General features: G+C 39.8%; 1 long non-coding RNA gene across 1 annotated transcript; it reads left to right on the top strand.

The window, feature by feature from the left end:
• Positions 1 to 8,413: 8,413 nt before the first annotated feature.
• Positions 8,414 to 13,967, top strand: LOC121155962. The gene is made up of 3 exons (XR_005883774.1): positions 8,414 to 8,482; positions 8,622 to 8,708; positions 13,937 to 13,967. It is a non-coding gene; the product is annotated as an uncharacterized LOC121155962 (long non-coding RNA).
• Positions 13,968 to 14,977: the final 1,010 nt, after the last annotated feature.

Raw genomic sequence — 14,977 nt, 5'->3', positions numbered from 1 at the left:
TACTGACATAAAAATATGAAACGCTACTTGTTTGTTTCTGAAAGATACCATTATAGATGCAAACGTAAATTTTGAATGTACTAATATTTTTTTAACAGGAACAGACTAACAGATCTTATCTGTGCTATTGTGAAATTCTAAACAAAATAATACTAAGAAGCTACAAATACCTCATTTCTTTCACAATAACCTTATGAATTCACAGTTCTGGAAAGCAAGACTCAGAAAAGCACACTGCTAATGAAATACATTATGTCTCCACTCTCCGGCTCACCCGACCACAAGATTCCAGTGAAACTGAAAGCAGACCCCATCAGCATCACTCAAAAGCTTGTTAGGAATTACATCATTCACATGATTACGCCCTTCTCCACCACCTAGAGTGGTGATGCAGGTGTGTTGGGTGCTGAGACAGAGCAGCAAAGGCAGCTAATAAAACTTCCACATTTGGAAGCAGTGTGATTGGATGCAGCCCAGAGACACAGATCACTGACAAGAAATTTCTCAACAGCAAGTCCAGCTGAAAGCAGAATACAAGGTAAAGCAGAAGAGCGTCAATTCCACCAGCACTGACTCACTCTTCACTGGGAGAATCCAGGGACGTGGCTGTACCTTAGGAACTGGAGAGCAGTTCTAACCAACGTTCTGTGTCCCCAGAAGGCGGAAAGACTCATCTACCAATAAGGAACCACCACTGTAAGGGCAAAGGATCAAGTACTTCTGCCATCTTCTCTTACCTTCCCAGGCTTGTTAGCAGGAAGCTGGCTAGAAGACAGAGCAGTTGCCATTCCAATTGGCCCTCATATAGGACGCTGGCAACGCAAGTCATGGCTTGACCCTTTGAGCCACAGTGCTAACCCTACAGCCATTATGTTTGGATTGATTTTTAACTTCTGATTTGAAACATAGGTAGATTCATATAAAGTCATGTATCCTCATCCAGCTTTCCCTGTGGTTACACTTGACATAACCCCAGTAAAATTGTAAAATGAGGAAATTGTCTTGGATTCAATATGTTTGCGCAGTTCTGCGTCACATGTTCCACATGTGTAGATACACTTAACCATAACCACAGTCTTCAAAGGTCTCAAGTTACTCCTTGGTGATCATAGCCACTCCCCCTCAACACACAACATTTCTAAATCCTGGAAATCAGGACAGTCATCTCTACAATTTTGTCATTTAGTGGATGTTATATAAGTGGAATCATACAGCAAATGATGCTTTAATAATTGACCTTTTTTTCTACTCAGCAATTCTCTAAATATTTTTCTAGGTTTGCATAAGTATCCTTGGTTCAATCCTTTTATTGCTGAATGACATCATCTTGATCATGATTTCAAAGCACCTGCTCTAAGAAGATGCACATTCTGAGGTCCTGGGAGCAAGGGTTTCAGTGGTTCAGTATATTGTTTTGGAGCAACTGAGTCAACCCACAACAACCTATGATTCTGAAGTCAGTTGTGCATGTAAAATGTATGCATTGGATTTAGGACACTTATATTATTGGTGGCTGATCCCCTACCCTCTGCAACCCAGAAAGTTTTGTCAGTCTCTGGCAAACTACAAAACTACTGGGAAATAGTGGGATGCCACAACTTTAAGACAAAATTGATAGGGACAGAATTTAATTCCTGAACCACATGATCCATATCTTCTTCTTCAGATTGTTATTATTTATGGATAAGAACATATTTCATGGTATTGACATGCACCCATCTCATATTATGCAAATACGATGTGGAGCTTTGAAGAGCAATCTTTCAAAGTTTGGTAACAAATTTGTGCTCTGTTTAGTGGGACAGCACTTATCATTACCGAATGATTTCTTGGCAGTTGAACTATTTTTACCTACAGGGAACTGAAGAGTAGCTGAATTGTCTTTAAAACAACAGGGTCTCAACTGTTTGGAATTAGGAGTTTGTGTCTTTTCCTAGACACCTGCCTCCCACAGGATCAGCTCTGGTGTTCTGCTTCCCATTAACCATTCACCACATGCCTTCTCTGCAGCACTGTGGAAGCTGTCAGGCACCTCTTTCATTCACCCTGTGAGATGCTCAACAAGTGTTTGTCAAAAAAAGCATACTATAGAGAAGCAAGGAAGACAAATTTCTCTGGAACTCCCTGCAATTTACTTCCAGCATTTTCCGTGAGCAATTTCCGATTAAAAAAAATGTTTTATTGGAAAGACAGATTTACAGAAAGAAGGAGACAGAAAGAAAGATCTTCCATCTGCTGATTCATTCCCCAAGTGGCTACAATGCCCAGAGCTGAGCCATCCAAGGCCAGGGGCCAGGAACTTCTGCTAGGATCCAGGTTTTGGGCCATTCTCTACTGCTTCTGCAGGCCACAGGAAGAGAGCTGGATGGAAAGTGGAGTAGTTGGGAAATAAACCGGCACTCATATGAGCTCTCAGCATGTGCAATATGAGGATTTAGCCACTGAGCCATTTCACCTGGCCCAAGCAATTTCTGAACATTATCACAGTGGTATGATAGTATGCACCTGCATTAAACCCTGGCACAGTAATCCTTCAGCAATGACACTGCAACAGTTATGTTAGTCTTTTTAATAGTCAGTTTCTCAGTTGGCAAAATTTTCAAACAATACCCATCCAGCTACTTTGTTGTGGAACTTCCCTGGTATAGGACATGACATTTGGCTCCAATTTGGGGAATGAGAGTAAAGGCTTTCAGGCCTGGATGATGGCTTGTTGGCCAAATCCTCACCTTGCATGCACGGGGATCCCATGCAAGCTCTGGTTTATGTCTCATCTGCTCCACTTCCCTTTCAGCTCCCTGCTTGTGGTCTGGCAAAGTAGTAGAGCATGTCCCAAAGCCTTGGACCCAGAAGAAGTTCCTGGCTCCTGGCTGCTAATCAGCTTAGTTATCACCATTGCAGCCACTTGAGGAGTGAACCAATAGGTGAAAGATTTGTCTCTCCTCTCTGTAAATCTGATCTGCCTTTAAAAATAAAAAAAACAACTGAATTATTGTTGAGGGCAAGGGGGGGCTTTCTGAAGTCCATTCTTGCTGTTTTTTCTTCTTAGATCTCTGCCCTTAGATCCTTTAGAAAGATGTAGGCAATTTTGTCAGACTTCATCATCATTACTATCACCATTTCAATACATGCCAACACTGTATCATTATGTACCAACATCATGTCTTCATAGCTGTCACATGGCCATCCCTCTCATCAATAGCAAATACAACTAGAGTTCATTAAATACTCTGTATGGTTCAGACGCTATACAGGGAGCCCGTGTACGCAGTACCATCATCCTTTGGCCTAGGTGTTCTTTCCTGTCGACGTAGAAGCAGCAATGTAAGAAGCACACAATAGTTAGACCCTAGACAAATAGTGCTTTATTAAAGATCTCAAATTACTGACTTTCAGTCCTTACACTACTGTGTACTAGCTGTGTCAGAGGGGGCATGTTATTTCATCACTGTGTTTTATTATTCTGTATGATGGTGATAAGATTACATCTTCATAGGAATGAGATAAAAGGCTATAGCACTTTGAACCTATTTCATAAAGTAAGGATTCAACAAATGTTTGTTCTTTAATCTCCCTCCGTAGATGATAAAACACATTCAATGGAGTTAGTTGACAAAATTGAGGTTATACAATGTTTAATCAGTGCAGTTGAGATTTAATCATGGGCAATTTGATCCCGCAGCTGCATTCAAAACCCCTACACTACACACTTAAGTGGAGCTTAATCACTGAACCCGTCAGCCGTCAGAGTGCTGGCCCTGTGCCATCGGAATCCAAGAGCCGGAGAGTGACACAAATGATAGGGCTTTACAGGACATCCCTGTGGGCTGGCGTAAAAATGAAATACAACTCTGTTTGGAGATTTCCATGACACTCTCCAAACAGGGTGGAGACACACTGATTTAAAACCCTTCAAACCCCAGGGATCAAATTACAGAGGTCAAGAGCAGGGATACGGGAATCTCCACTTTGCTTTTTGAAACCTGGACTCAGCTGGAGTTTTACAAGATTTTTTTTTCTTCTTTGCCTTCTCTGTCCTCTTGGGTTTGGTAGACTGAACTTGAGGACATCCTGTTCTGAGTGTGGGTGAAGAGCAGAAGTTGGACACTCGGGGGTATTTAATTTTCTAAACTCTATGTGGAATCCAATCTGTCTGTTGAATCCAGCCAGTGGTTGAGCCGCCTGGCCGAGGTAATTAGCCTGGGCAGCAGCATGACAAGCAAGGCACAGCAGTGAGTGGCATAATCCAACATAGGCACTCATCTCTCCAATACCTCTGCTACGTGAGCCTCAGCTAGGGATGAATTTTGGCCCTGAGCTTTGATAAAAAAATAAAAGCACTAGCTCCGTATTTTGTGAGAACAAGCACACTTTATTTCTGCTTCTTCGTTATTTTTTTTTATTACTGCTTAAGCTTTAGCCAAGGTTTTCTGAACTGCAGGAGTATTCCTTGGTTTTGTTGCCTTAGTCCTCAGACCTGGTACCTTGAGTCTTGCATGATGGAATTGAATCAGATGCAAGCTCCAGGCCTCCTGCTGGCCGGATCTAAGCAGATCTGAATGAAAACCACCATGACAAGCCGTTGAGCCTGAGCACAAGCTTTGCACTAAAGGAAGTTGCCATAGAACCTCCTTTCTTTTTTCTTCTTCTTCTTCTTTTTTTTAACCAGGAAATCAAGGAACTCAGTTGGGTGTCCCAGAATTCCTTTAGCCTCTAGAAAGTCACGGACCTTAAATATGACTTCTTGGTTTCAACTTTATTTGCAGATGTATTTTTAATCCAAAAATGAAAGCAGTTATTCAAGTATCTGATGAGTCCCTTTCCACCTAAGCACTGATAAGCTCTGGATAAGTCACAATCCTGTCGCAGTGAGCAGCGTGGTGTCTCTCTCAGATCCTGCCTCATTCATGTCCACCGGCTCTCTCTCCACAACTCCCAAGCTGTGCCTTGCCCATTGGACTCGCCATTCAGACGCATGATTTCAGATTGATTTTTCATACTGTCCCGGTAGTCTTTTCTCTGACAGGTAACTCAGCCTCAGGTTGCACCAACCATGCCTCAGGACCACACAACAGCCTGGCACAAATGGAAAACTCTCATGCATAAAGAACAGATTTTATAGGTCACATTATTCATTTGCTCTTTTTTTCTCTGAAATTCTATGCATAATTGATAAAGACCTATGAGTACGAAATATCCTTTGCAAGTCCTATTTCTTGCTTGAGCTTCAGGATGGTGGTATGGTGATGTGTGTGTGTGTGTGTGTGCGTGTGTGTTTTCCCATTTGTGGGTGTTTTGCTTAATATTTCCAATGTCGCTTTTGACATTGAATTATGCTCTTACATTTTTATTTTAGTAACTCTGTTCTACAAAGAAGCTTCCTTAGCTTCATGAAACAAGCATTAACATAAAGAAACACAGCCCGCCAGACAAAGCTCTACCCCCAGGTTCCTAAGTGATCACCAATCTCATGGGACATTCTGATATATTATCAGAATAATTATTATAAATTATCAAACGAATTATTCTCCCCCCCCCCAAAAAAAATGATAGAGCTACAAGTGTGATGGGTAAGTTATGGAGAAAAGACTATTTGGAGTTTTATCATGAATCATACTCATTAACATCAGGAATCAAAAGATGCCCTGGAGATAAAGGACCTCCCCTTTTCCTTACCAGGTATCAGTTTTCTCCTTTCTGTTGTCACTTTGCTCTCCATTTTCCTCTCCCTCCCTCCGCTTCTATGCATCCCTTTTGTTCTTATCCTTCCATGTAGTCGCAATAGTACTAATACCAGGTGTTTGATACTGTGCCTGAATAAAATCTGATAGATACTGATTTCTTGCCTATCCTCTTCAAATTCAGGTTTTGTTTACTTGATTTATTTATTTGGTAATAGTTGGTTTGCGCCCCTTGCATGTTTTTTAGTGCTGTGGTTAGACACTGCTGTGGCTCAGGAAGACCCTTTCCAGAAGAGGGATTCTCATTGCACTGTTCTGTACCTTGACTAAGCCAACAGATGCACTCACTCACACATAAAAATAACATGCACATACATCTGCACAGACACATGTAAGTCAAAATAAAATTTTGAGATCTGAACAGGATTAGTGCATTTAATTAACGCCAGTTTCATGTTTGTGATCTGAAGTTCCTACCAGTTCCTACATTTCTACCAGTGAAGGCCTGAGGACAACTAAGATAAAACATGTAGGATCTTTCTTTTTCTTACAAACGCATGTATATTCATAATTATATTAAAACGAAAAATTGAATTTGCAAAAAATGTTAAAAAAAAAGATTGTGTTGACTGGTGTTGGTCATTCTTTTCTTGCTTCTATTGGCTCTAGAATCTGGTCTTCTTAAAAAAAAAAAAACAATTTACTAGGCAAGTCTTCTGATATAGTGGGTAAAGCACTGACTGACATCAGTAATCCACACGGGTGTCAATTCACGTCCTGCCTACTACATGTCTGATCCAGCTCACTGCTGACGGCTTTAGAAAAGCCGCAGAAGATGGCCTACATGCTTAGGTTCTCGCCACCCATCCACATGGAGAATCTGGATGAACCGCCTAGCTCCTGCATTGGCCTGGCCCAACATTGGCTAGTGCAGCCTTATCAGGAGTGAATCAGAAGATGGAAGCTCTCTCTCTCTCTCTTTCTCTGTCTCAAAACTAAAATATAAATAAGGAAATAAATAAATAAATAAAATCTTTTAAAAAGGAATAACTAACTTTTCTTCTGTACTTAGTGCTTGCAGGAAACCAATTGATTCATTTTACTCCACAAGTGATTTTCCCACCTCCAATGAGTATGTCCATAGCTTGTTGTTACACTACTGAGCTTCCCTTGTTTGTTCCTGCCTAGCTTAGTAAAAAGAAGTTTGGATTCATACTCAGAAAACCTGGATTCATGTCCATGGCACAAACTTTCTGTGAACCCTTATTCAAAGCAAAGGTATTCAGAATCTTTGTAGGAACTTTGCAAAATTAAAGAAGACAACCCCTCTCAACCCTTCTGCTTCTAAAATGATTATGGATTTCCTTGCTGGGAAATGTCCTTGGTGAGAATAAATAGTCCTCCATATTTTAGCTTTAAAAAAAAAAAGCAGACACCAGGCTTTAATTTTTTCTTGGAACAAATTTTTATAGACCAGGGAAGGGACCTCCCCTCACCCCAAATGTCCATTAAATTATAACTAAGAGTTTTGGGAGAAGAACCTCAAAATGGTCCAGACTTTTCTTCCCAAATCTTGGTTACAAAGCATCATATTTTATTGGAGATAAAGGAGTACTAGGCTCATGGAAAGTTTAAAAACCGATATTACAGTATAACCAACTGAGGAAAATGGGGAAAATCATGACTGAGAAGAAATTTGGAAAACCATAAAGCGTTCCTTGCATGTATGAACACTCAAAAGTTAGAGAAAGTTTTAGTTTCACAGAGACAGCCTAGGCGATTTTGCAAAAAGTAAATCTGCCGATGAAGAGGTAATTTTTGAGAATGGAGAAACAGAAAAGGGTTAAAATAAGTGAACAGATGGCTTTTCTCCTTTCTGAACTCATGTTTTACCAAAATATAGAAAGAATAAAAAGAAAAAAAAACTGTATAAGAACTTCCTGGACTAATTTTGAAGATGCACAGAATTCTAAGGTTTCTCTGGTCTGCTAACTGGGAAATTTCAAACACCAAAGAATCAGCAGTGATAAGGAGCTGGTGTAATAGTTAGCTTAGGAGAGGTCCTCTTTCTTCAGCTCCCTACAGTGTGTTTGACTGACAATTGAGTTATCTTCTAAGCAATGTTGCCTAGGCTAAAGGCAGCTGCCTTGCTTAAGGCTCTTGTTTGCTCTGTTAATCAACCCAGAGTAGTTCCCAGGAAGCCACTAACCGATGTGAAGGCAAGGTGCAAAGACACAGCCCCTGTGTCCTCCTCAGGACAGTTCAGGAAGGTGATGTCATCTCTAAAACCTCGGACGGTTTGGAGGGTTTGGGCCTTGGTTGTCAAGACATCTCACCTCAACTTTCCCTTTGCCTCTTTCCACTCCTCTCATTACCTTACAGGTGTTTTTCTTTAAAGCACTTTACAGTAAACAAGCAACACACACACATGCGCACACACATGCACACACACACACACACGTTCCTCTCCGGGTCTGTTTTCTGGAGAACTGAATGTAAAAATATGCTATAAATATTCAGTCTTATAGGTAAGTGCCAAGAAGCTTGATTGGACAAGAGTGTAAAAGGCACTTTGAATTGTCTTAGGTTTCCACCTACATTCTTGATTTATTCCATGGAAGCTGTAAGACACCAACTGTGCATGTGGCAGTTCAATGTCATTACAGGAAGCATCAGTAGAGAAAGTGAAACTGCCAGCTTGAGTAGCAGGAGCAAGCACCGCAGATGGTCTAAGGGCAACCGCCCAAGAGGCAGCATCTTCCCCTCAAGGAAGGAAGATGCTTGGGCAGAAACATCCAGGAGTAGGAATGCTGTAAGAATGAGTGTCAGGGCAAGACAGCCACGCTTATGCTGCATTTGCTTTTATTCACATGCACGTTTATGTAAAGAGGCTTGAGAAAATGTGTGATCTAAACTCGTGCTCTCCTCCTTTGCCTCCAGGATTCTGCGCTCTCTGGTCACATGGGAAAGAGGCTGTCTCTGCTGCAGAGACTACATCTGCTCCCAAGTGGAGGAACCTTGAACTTGGTAGGCCAAATGCATTTTCTTAAAGTCTTTAACACTAATTTCTCTCCTGATTTAATCTACTTATACTTTGTTTTGTCTAATTGGAAACCATTGAAAATCGGAATCTGAATTTTGTTAGACATATAGAACATGACATTCACAGAATGCTACTGTCTGACTGGCACTGACAGACTGAAATTTCTAATTACAGTCTAAAATCATAGCAAGATAGCTGATGTTTAAAATAATCACATTTGGAAAATGTGGTAAATGGATCATACTAAGTAACCCCAGCCCTAATTCACTCAACAGGGGAGTGAACTTTCCAGACTTGCCATCTTTACTTCAACGTTTTCCAAGGCAGTTGCTTCATGATCCAAATGAACGATTGTAAACACCTGCTCTTAATATTTTTCAGACCCAAAGCATCTTTTCTGTTATCTGTAAAGTGAAGCCTTGAGTATTCATCTAGTAGTCATTTAAGTCTTTGAACAGACATAAAGCGTGTAAAATGGAGAAAACTTTTGATCCTACAGGAATGCCTGCAGCTTGCCTGCTCATGAAAATAAATTATTGAAGTAAAAAGTTTTTATGAATTTTGTCTTACACATTTCCAGTGTTTAAAACATATGGATTCTTTCTTACCCAACAAGATAGAATATGGCAATTATATCATTAAATGGCACAACACAGTCGAAAAATCATTATAATTCATATCTGGTTGGAATTTTGCTTGAAATGTCTAAAAATGACAACGAATCTTTGCATTTTGCTCTTTTGCAAAATAAAGAATTCATGACCTAACATGGTTTGTGCTTGATCTCATTTCATCATTGCAGAAAATTGCTGAGCATAACGATGCTGGTCCATACATCATCCCTTCCACGTTGATTCTTTCCTTGTTTATGTGAATTGATTTGGCCAATCAGACATTATCAGCTAGTATGATGAGAGCACAAGTTTTGATAATCGCCCTGTGATGATTCCTTTTAAAAATTCCCACCCCTCTTTCTAAGTCCAGGGATTTTTTTTAAGGGATTTGGCTCTCTTGCTGGACAGCACACACAGAGAGGAGAGAAAAGCAGCAATGATTCTGCCTGGCTAAGAAACTACTGTGATCAAAGACGTGATTCTATTTCTTCCAGACGTCACAGCTGAGACGAGGGGCGTGAGTAAAGAAGCCATGTGGCACCACCCAGCCCTAGGAGACATCATGTTAATCCAAAATTCCACCCAAACACAGCCCATCCTTAAACTTACAGCTGTGAGAGGCAATAAAGTCTTATTATTATAAGCCACTAGTTGCAACTTTTAGAACACAAATATCCTTTATAATCCTTGAGATTAATAGTTTCATAATACCTTTTTACAAATGTTGCAGGAGAATCTAATGGGTTGCTTAACTTGTCAGTGATAGGAGAGGAGACAGGTAAAATAACTGAGTTGTAAATCTGGGTATTGTGTCTCAACTAACTACCCAAGGTTATTTGCTAACAGAAAGATGATTAGGTTGATAACTGTATATTAAAAAAAATGTAAGATAGTCGCAAATGTTTACTAAAAGCCCAGCACCACAGTACAAATTTTAAAAACATTTGATCCCCAAACTAACCCAGGGAGAAACTTCCAGAGCTTGCAGAATTGTGAGCAGCTTAATATTTACTAATTCAAGGACTCACATTTGGGGAGATTTTGCTTATTCTTTTGGGCGGGGACAAGCAACAGGCTATCTGTTATGTTTTGGAGAATTTTATACTCCTTACTGTTTATAGGCTTGATGTAATGGCCATTGAAAACCCTGCTCATATTTGATAAGTGAGCTAAGCTAGGCCATTCATTCACAATCTCCCTGTGGGAACTTGAATCTTAAGCACAGAACAGCACAAAAATGTAAACCTGGCTGAAGTTTACTCACTGGGAAAATAGACAAACATGGGAGCAAGCATGCTTCTTTACTTATAGCTCCTGTGTTATTACAATTTTCCTTGCCTGGCTTTCTTGGGTGTGCCAGTTAGTAACTTTCCTTCTCTATTTTACTTGTCTTTATTTGCTCTGTTGTATTATCAAACATAAATAAATATAAGGGAAATTACTCTCATTGAATGTGTAATGTCTGCTCAGGGATGCTCCTCCTATAAATTGCATATCTGGGATTTTTAACACCCATATCAAGCCCAAGCTTAAAATCTTAACCACTTTAATCTTGAATGTGCCAGTATGTTAAATTCTCTTATCTTAATACTATTGGATTCTATGTTGTTTGAAATAAGAAAGCAACACGAAGAACGAGTTCCATTATTTTAAAATACTTCAACACTGTGTCAGAAATATGGCACATTAATGCAGTAGCATTTATATGAGAAAATATTTGTAAAAGTAGTCACTGAAGATTGAAAGGAGCATCAGACTTGAATATAATCATTTGTTTTGAATTCTGCCTTTACATGTTAATGGGCTGTGAAGATACCTAACATTTTTGAATGTCAGTTCCTTTATCTTTAGAATGTACTTATCAAAATCATAGACTTACTTGAAGTTAATTGACACCATATACTCAAAACATTTTCTGTGATTTGGTAAGCATTCAAATAGTAGTTACCTCATATTGATCTAAGTAAAAATTCCTTATTTTTTTAAAAGCCATCAAAAATGACAAGATCACTTTTTTACTCAGCTACATGAAGCCTTTACCCAATCAATAAGCATTTTGTGTAGCCAAAATATGTACACAACAATGGGAAAAATGGATTTCCTATGTTTTAAATCTGCTTTGATTTCTCTGACAGGTAGTGTTACAGAGAAAGAGACAGACACAAAGATCTCCCATCCTCTCATTCACTCCCCAGATGGAGGCAACAGCTAGGGCCAAGCTGAAGCCACAAGCCTGGAGCTTCACCCAGCTTTTCCCAAAGTTGTAAGGACCCAAGCACTTAGGCCAACTTCTATTGCTTCCTCAGGCACCTCAACAGGGCACTGGATTAAAGTGGAGCAGCCAGGACTAGAATCAGCACCCAAATGGGGTACGAGTGTTGCAGCCTGGGGCTTCACCCTCTACACCACAGTGCAGCCAGACTTCCCCCATGAGGGAAAGAAACTTTTCAATCATTAATTAATTAAAACTGTCAAATACATTATTAGAGGAAAATAACTTGTTAGTTGGAAATAAATTAGGGATTGTGTCCTGTCATTTCTTTCGGGATTGTCATGAACGCTTCCCAGAGTAGGCTGGTGTCTTTCATGAGCCTGAGAGCAAAATGAGATAAAGTGAAGTTTAAATAATAAACCAAAATCACATGAGAAGAATTACATGAGTTGAATTACAGTGAGCTTTTTCTAATTAGTGTTTATTTCAAAAGTAAGCCTTCTCCCCTTTACCACTCACTCACGTTTGTCAATTCTGTTATTCCATAGTAATTAAAAAAAATAATGATCCATGTTTTCTCACAATTGTAGAAAGAGTAAAAGAGACGTAGTTGTGAAAGCTCACCTTTGTCTTACTCCAGAAGCTTAGCCATATTAGATTAATTCTGAAGAAACATTCTAACCTCTATACATGGAGTCTCACACAGTTGTAGTTCTGTCACATGCCTGTTATCTGGTCCATGAAGGAAATGACTCAGGAATGGAAGCGATGGAAGATACCTATGGCATCACTGGATCTTTCACTTGCTAGAGAGCATCATTCCCGTAGAGATTGTTTAAGGAGACATTGCCTAGGTTGGGCTTCTAGCCACACAGTGAACTATCTTCTCTATGCCCAGGGAGGAATGTTCTAACTGGTGTGGAAGTCAGCTGCCCATTGGGATCCCAGCACTGGGCCGACTCAGTTATGAACCTGAAGCTCAGTGCAAGTTCTTACTTTCTCTATTCCCTAATCTCTAGCAGTGTGTCTCCTGCCAACACTATCCTCAGAGAAATTATTGCTGGCCAGAAATCAACATCCAATCTCTAGATAATTAGCTAGATAGGGTGGACATTTTTCCTCGGTGGTGCAAAAAATAAGACGAGCAATAACTGTGGGTTTCAATGTATGCAGAGTTATTGAATTTTTCTTCAAAAATGAAAAATATTACCACATATCTAAAAGAGCTAAAAAACTAAGTAAAACTCTGGCCTGCAAGCTTGAATACATATTCATGCAATATTGAATGCAACTGATTTTTAATGGGAACAATGTTCTAGCTCTACAATTTATACATGACTTAGCTCTAAATTTCTAAATTCTAATTTCTAAATTCTAAAGTACTTCCTTAGCTGCAGCTTATAGGGATCCATTCTTGACCCATGGGAATAAATGGTAAGAAGCGTGGGGACGATTGTTTTTTCTCCCTATTGGAATAACAAATTAGCTGCTCACTTTTCACTTGACTCCTTCCTTATGCTTCAATTTAGGAGAAGCAGTTTTAATATTTCCGAAAATGGGCCACTGGTCACTACTGTTTGATCACTGTACGTGTTCATCCAATTTTCACTTACCACGTTCTATGTATTAGGCACTTACCCACTTTCATTTGATACTTTCTATATGCTAAGCAGATCTCTAGATCCTCTGCTCCCTGAACTAAATACTCTAAGTGCTGAAAGAAACAGTATTCAAGTAAGCAAATCAATCAATACATTGATTCTCAATAGTTGGGAGACAAAATGTCACTATAAATGACAGGATCAAGGGAAGATTCACTGAGGAAGTGACCTCAATGAGAAAAAGAAATCAACCATGCTAAATTCTTAGACAAAAAGTGTGCTTTGGGGCAAAGTAATGGCAATCATTAAAGGTCCTGAAGCAGGAATCAATTTGTCTTGGTTGAAGAACAGAAATAATGGCAACATGGAATGTTATAAAGAAGAGAAAGCAGGAGGTCACGGCAACAGAGGCAGATTATGTCAGCCTGGTCAAACATGGAATCCTGAAATAAGAGGACACATAAGCGCTTCTGAGCAGGTAAGTAACCTGACCTCAGTGGAGTAATAGAGTAACAGGAACATGGGAAGCACGGGCACGGCAGTAGGCACAGGAGTCAGCAGCTCAGCCTCGGTGGCTGCAGTACCATGAAGAGAGCATCTAATAGATGCCCTAATAGGGCTCAAGCTTGTCGTCTGACCTCTGTTATATTTCATACTTCAGTGTTCCCCTTTGATGCTCAGAATAAGCAGAGAATCACATATGCAGAGTTTTTCTGAATTCTTCATGACCTTATCTTTCTACTGCGATTTTCAATATTAATAGCATACCTCTAAAATTGCAACAGGGGAGTTCTGCCTTCCAGATGAAGATGTGAAGGTCATCTACTGAAACTCAGCCAGAGAACAGTGAAGCCAGGACTCAGATCCATCTGACATCATGCTCTTCCTGCTTGCATACCTACTGTATTCTAGACATTACAAAACATTTGTTTTGTCAGATGCGAAACTGTCTTTATTGGGGCCAGCTTTGGAACTGCCACCTGTGACACCAACATCTTATATGGGTGCTGATTGATGTCCTGGCTGCTCCACTTCTGAGTTCCCTCCCAGTGGCATGAGAAATCAGTGGAAGATGGCTCAAGTGTTTCAGCTCCTGCACCCAAGCAGGAGACCTGATGAAGCTCCTGGATTCTGTCTGGGCTTGGACTGCCCTGATCATTGGAACCATCTGAGAAGTGAACCAGTATGGAACACCCTCTCTCTATATATACATATACATACAACTCTTTCAAATAATTTTTAAAGATAAATTTGTAACTTTATAAAATGTTGTCTGTATCAAATCTTCCTTTACACAGAAGCACACACTACACAGTTTAAGATTTTACTAGCTATGTCTCTAAAGGAGATTCTTATAGAATCCTTAAAGAAAATCTTGAGGTTATAGACAAGTCAGCAAATGGGTAAATGAAGATGCATTTTTACAAGGTAAAAATTGCTTGGTGTTTGAGTTACAAATCTCTATGCTCAGTGCAACGTTTAGCCGAGTACAAAAATCTTAGGAAGAAGACAAATTTATTTATGGCAGAGGAACAATGAAAGAAAACTTCTGGTCAATTTCTATTGTGCAGTGAGATTTTTCCTAAAGTGTTTTTCGTAAGATAGTTTAAGCACATAATAACTCTGAGAGAAGAGCATCTTTCTCTTTACAATTTAGATGGGAAAATTACAGTTCAAAGAAGTGGTGTCATTTTTATTTGCTCAGCTGAGAAGTGGTAGAGCAGGAGTTTGGATGCACTCGCTTGGCGGCCAAAGCCCAAGAATGAAATTACTCCATGATCCAGTAGACACATCCAAACCGGGAAGTGTGGCAACGATTTTAGGTG

This window comes from Ochotona curzoniae, unplaced genomic scaffold (genome assembly GCF_017591425.1).
Source record: "Ochotona curzoniae isolate NIBS_2020 unplaced genomic scaffold, NIBS_Ocur_1.0 contig_3190, whole genome shotgun sequence".
In the NCBI taxonomy this organism is placed as follows: Eukaryota; Metazoa; Chordata; class Mammalia; order Lagomorpha; family Ochotonidae; genus Ochotona; species Ochotona curzoniae.
The sequence above is the reverse complement of the archived record's forward strand: the minus strand, read 5'-3'. Positions and strand labels throughout refer to the sequence as shown.